The 5508-nt window shown below is 41.3% G+C and overlaps 1 non-coding gene across 1 annotated transcript; it reads left to right on the plus strand.

Annotated features, from left to right (window-relative positions):
* The first annotated feature begins 3615 nt into the window (after positions 1 to 3615).
* LOC141699741 (small nucleolar RNA R71) lies at positions 3616 to 3722 on the plus strand. The gene has a single exon (XR_012566088.1). It is a non-coding gene; the product is annotated as a small nucleolar RNA R71 (small nucleolar RNA).
* Positions 3723 to 5508: the final 1786 nt, after the last annotated feature.

A 5508-nucleotide genomic window follows, 5' to 3' on the forward strand; every position in this document is an offset into this window, starting at 1 on the left:
GAACGGGATACATCTCCTGATGATCTGGTCAGCTCCCTGTCTAAACAAATATGGTTCATCCCACATATACCACTTCACCTCATGCAGAAACTTCTTCTTTTGCGCGGATGTCAAATTGGGAGGCATTATATTGCTGACAAGATAGTTTACAATATCTGCAAACCATGGTTCTTCCTCCTGAATTGTAAACAACTGCTCATCCGGAAAAGATTCATTGATTAACGTCCTATCTTGTGAAGTAGAATCGGGATTCTCCAACCTAGAGAGATGGTCAGCTACTTAATTCTCGGTACCTTTTCTATCTTTGATCTCTAACTCAAATTCCTGAAGTAAAAGCACCCAACGAATGAGTCTCGGCTTCGAATCCTTCTTAGAAACCAGATAGCGAATAGCTGCATGATCAGTGAATACTGTCACTTTCGTACCAAGCAGATAAGATCGAAATTTCTCAAAGCCAAAGACTATAGCCAAAAGCTCCTTCTCAGTAGTGGTGTAGTTCAATTGGGCCCCATTTAAAGTCTTACTCGCATAGTAGACCACATGGAAGAGATTTTTCTTGCGCTGTCCCAGAACTGCACCTACCGCATAGTCACTCGCATCACACATCATCTCAAACGGTTCTGTCCAATCTGGTGCTGTAATAACTGGTGCCGTGATCAAACTCTCCTTGAGAGTCTCGAATGCTGCCAAACAGTCATCATCAAATTTGAAAGGCACATCTTTCTCAAGTAAATTGCACAACGGCTTAGATATCTTTGAAAAGTCCTTGATGAATCGCCGATAAAAACCCGCATGACCGAGAAAACTACGGATTCCTTTCACTGAATTAGGTGGGGGAAGATTTTCAATGACTCCCACCTTGGCCTTGTCCACCTTTAGACCTTTGCTAGAGACCTTATGCCCAAGGATAATGCCTTCACGCACCATAAAATGACATTTCTCCCAATTAAGCACCAAATTAGTTTCCACGCATCTTTTGAGTACTGCGCGCAGATTATTCAAGCATTCATCATATGAGTGTCCAAAGACGGAGAAGTCATCCATGAACACTTCGACGTTATTTCCAATCATGTCAGAGAATATAGCCATCATACATCTCTGAAAGGTGGCCGGGGCGCCACATAACCCAAACGAAACTCTACGAAAAGCAAATGTGCCAAATGGACAAGTGAAGGTAGTCTTTTCCTGATCTTCTGGTACAATACAAATTTGATTATACCCGGAATACCCATCCAGAAGACAAAAATACTCATGTCCCGCCAATCTGTCAAGCATTTGATCAATGAATGGGAGAGGGAAGTGATCCTTTCTTGTGGCTTTGTTCAATTTTCTATAATCCATGCATACTCTCCATCCTGTAACTGTTCGAGTAGGGATGAGCTCATTCTTTTCATTTGCGACCACAGTGATACCTCCCTTCTTAGGAACACATTGTACAGGGCTCACCCACGAGCTGTCAGAAATAGGATAAATGATGCCTGCATCTAGCCATTTCAGAATTTCTTTCTTCACCACCTCCTTCATGATTGGGTTCAGTCTTCGCTGCTGTTCCACAGTTGGCTTACTACCTTCCTCTAACAGAATTTTATGCATACAATATGAGGGACTTATCCCCTTGATGTTTGCTATAGTCCATCCTATAGCCGATTTGAATTCTCTCAAAATCCTTAAGAGCTTGTCTTCCTCACTACCTGAAAGGTCAGCTGAAATAATAACAGGTAACGTAGATGAATCACCTAAAAAGGCATACCTTAAGTGTTCAGGTAATGGTTTGAGCTCTAAGGTAGGCGCTTCCTCTATTGATAGTTTGAGCTTCCCTTCAGCGTTTTTGAGGTCAGAAGTACCAAGAGATTCAAATGGTATATCTAGCTTTCGCTTCCAGGGAGAAGCGTTCAGATATTGTAATTGCTCGTTGCTATCTTCATCATCACTGTCAAATTACCCCACTAAAGCCTTTTCCAATGCATCAGACATTAGCATGTGATCGAGTTCCGAAGTAACCGCAGAATCAATCACATCTACTTTTAAGCACTCCTCATCTTCTGTAGGGAATTTCATTGCCTTGAATACGTTGAAGGTCACATCCTGATCTTGAACCCGCATAGTAAGTTCTACTTTTTGCACATCTATCAAGGTACGGCCAGTCGCCAAGAAAGGCCTCCCCAAGATTATGGGAATCTTTTTATCTTCCTCAAAATCCAGAATAACAAAATCAGCAGGAAAGAAGAGCTTATCCACCTTGACGAGCACATCCTCAACTATGCCCCTTGGGTAAGTAATGGAACGGTCCGCCAATTGTAGCGACATGTATGTGGGTTTTGGATCAGGTAGGTCCAGCTTTTTAAAGATCGACAACGGCATCAGATTAATGCTTGCTCCCAAATCACAAAGGCACTTGTCAAAAGTTAGATTGCCAATGGTGCAAGGAATGGTGAAGCTTCCCGGATCTTTCAGTTTTGGTGGTAACTTTTGTTGCAGAACCGCGCTGCATTCTTCCATGAGAGCAACGGTTTCAAGGTCATCAGTTTCACCTTCCTTGAAAGAATAGTCTTCATAAACTTCGCATAACTAGGCATTTGTTCCAGAGCCTCAGCGAAAGGTATATTGATGTGAAGTTTCTTGAACACCTCCAGAAACTTCCCGAACTGTCTATCCAGCTTTTGTTGCTGCAATCTCTTAGGAAAAGGTGGTGGAGGATAGAGCTGTTTCTCACCTGTATTAGCCTCAGGCAGAGTGTGTTCAACAGTAGTCTTCCTTGGTTCCGCCGCTTTCTCCCTTTGCTTAGATTCTTCATCTCGAACTTCAGCTTCGACTTCTTTTGCCTTTTCAGCATCAGCTACTTTTCCAGACCTTAAGGTAATAGCCTTGACTTGCTCTTTAGCTTCCTTCCTGCCTGGTACTTCCGTGTCACTGGGAAGAGTGCCAGGTTGATGATTGAGCACTGCATTGGCTAATTGACCGATTTGATTTTCCAAGGTCTTGATAGAAACCGCCTGACTCTTGCACAACAGCTTAAGTTCCTCAAAATCAGCACTAGTAGGTGCAGCTGCACTTCCCTGTTGAGGATATGATTATCTTGTAGCATACTGCTGTGGTTGCTGGAATCCAGGTGGGTTAAACTGTTTACTCACTCCTTGCTGATATGGTGGCTGAATAGCATTCTCATTATTTTCCCAGCTGAAATTTGGATGATTTCTGTTGTTAGGATGATAGGTCGCTGGCACAGGCTGCTGTTCTCGCTGATAATTATTCACATACTGAACAGATTCGTTGACAAGAGAACACTGATCCGTAGCATGAGAACCTGCACAAAGCTCACAAACCATAGCTATTTGATTAACTCCATACGTAGCCAAAGAATCAACCTTCATTGATAGCGCTTGGAGCTGGGCTGCAATAGCGGTGGCTGCATCAACTTCCAGAATACCTGCTACCTTGCCTGATGTCATCCTCTGAGTTGGGTTTTGATGCTCATTTGCAGCCATCGTCTCAATAAGATTGTACGCCTCAGTATAGCTTTTAGCCCATAAGGCGCCTCCAGCTGCTGCATCGAGCATGGGCCGAGATTGAGCCCCCAAACCATTATAAAAACCAGTGATTACCATCCAATCCGGCATTCCATGATGTGGACATTTTCTCAACATTTCCTTGTAGTGTTCCCAAGCCTCGCACATAGATTCTGTAGGTTGCTGCGCAAACTGAGTTAGAGCACTCCTCATAGCAGCAGTCTTTGCCATTGGATAAAACTTCACCAGAAACTTTTGCGCAAGATCTTGCCACGTAGTGATTGACCCAGCTGGTTCAGAATGTAACCAGTCTTTAGCCTTATCCCTCAGTGAGAATGGGAAAAGTCTCAACTTGATAGCCTCATCAGTCACGCCATTATACTTAAAAGTGCTGCAGATCTCGACAAAATTCCTTATGTGCATGTTGGGCTCTTCAGTTGCCGCTCCTCCAAAAGAAACAGAATTCTGCACCATCTGAATAGTGCCCGGCTTGATTTCAAAGGTGTTAGCTTGAATAGCCGGATGAAGGATGCTTGACTGAATGTCATCAATTTTAGGCCGAGAAAAATCCATAAGAGCTGGATCAGCTTGAACAATATGATCTCCCATGTTTACTGGTTCTTTCTGCTCAGTTCCTGAATCCGAATCCTCAAAATCTAACTTCTCCGGTGTATCAAGAACTTCGTCTTTCTCCTCAGCTGTATCTAAGGTCCTCTTGTGAGCACGAGAACGAGTTTGCATAAACATTTGCTAAAGTACCTGAAACACAACCGAAAAGAGTAATTAACTACTACGTCCTAATCACTGAGTCCTAATGACCAATGATGGTAAGTACATAAACTAAACAAATACGCCGAGTCCCCGGCAGCGGCGCCAAAAACTTGTTAGGGCGAAATCACGCACTAATATTCACGCAAGTATACGCGTTCGCAAGTAATATAGAATACTTTCTAGTTCGTTCCCTCAGAGACTCAGACTAATTTATTGTCTAATTTAACTCACTCACCAATGTATGATTACTTCTCAATGTTAAGATAATAACACTTAAAATTGTTGATTAAATATTAACTATAATTAACTACTTAATTAACCACTTAACTAACACTTCAATTTATCAATAATAAAACACTCATGAGATCACAACTTCATTATTACTTCCTTCTATAGCCATTGTTATTACCTTTAGCATGTGACAGTGATGATATTAATCGAATAACACGAAACTGATAAAAGCCAACTTTCATTGTACTAATACCATTCTACCAAATATCCACAATTAAGATAGAAATTGAAAAGTCATCAATTATGTTGAGTTCCTATATGTCTACAGAAATTGACAACACCATGATTTAAGCACAAGTTATTCCTTTTGATTACATAGGGCAAATAAAACTGTTAGAGTTACCCACTAATCATGCACAACGTACATGAACCTATGCTAGCATGGCAAGTTCTAAATCTCAAGATCCACCGTCGCTTCACAAGAGATTAACACCCTATCTTATATGTTCGCGACGCACATAAGACGAATACGCACAACCAATACTAGATATCATGCAATCATCACACATTAAAGTATTAAACAATTAACTAAAGAATTCCATAGTAAATCCCTTGCAACCCCATGATCACGATTAGCCCATAATAGAACTTATCGCCATCATGGGTTCATATGAAATCATGATAAACGAACACAAGAAAATAACAACTAAACTAATTATATTAAAACAGAGTACGTCACAAGAGTAAATAAGTCAAAGCAAGAAAACTAGCATCCAACGTTACAACGAAACAAGAACCACAAGAATATATGCTTCCTCTTCGTTGCTGTGTGCTAAATCGGTCTTCTTCCTTGTCTCCTTCGCTTCTTGCAAAACACAATCTAAAACATAATCCCCTCTTAATACTCTCTGAAAAACGTCTCAAATCTACTTATATAATAGTCCCATAAAACTCAGATTACATAGAAGTTGGAAGCCAAACAGAAGTAGAAGTCTAAAAC

Source organism: Apium graveolens, unplaced genomic scaffold, assembly GCF_009905375.1.
Source record: "Apium graveolens cultivar Ventura unplaced genomic scaffold, ASM990537v1 ctg1240, whole genome shotgun sequence".
NCBI lineage: Eukaryota > Viridiplantae > Streptophyta > Magnoliopsida > Apiales > Apiaceae > Apium > Apium graveolens.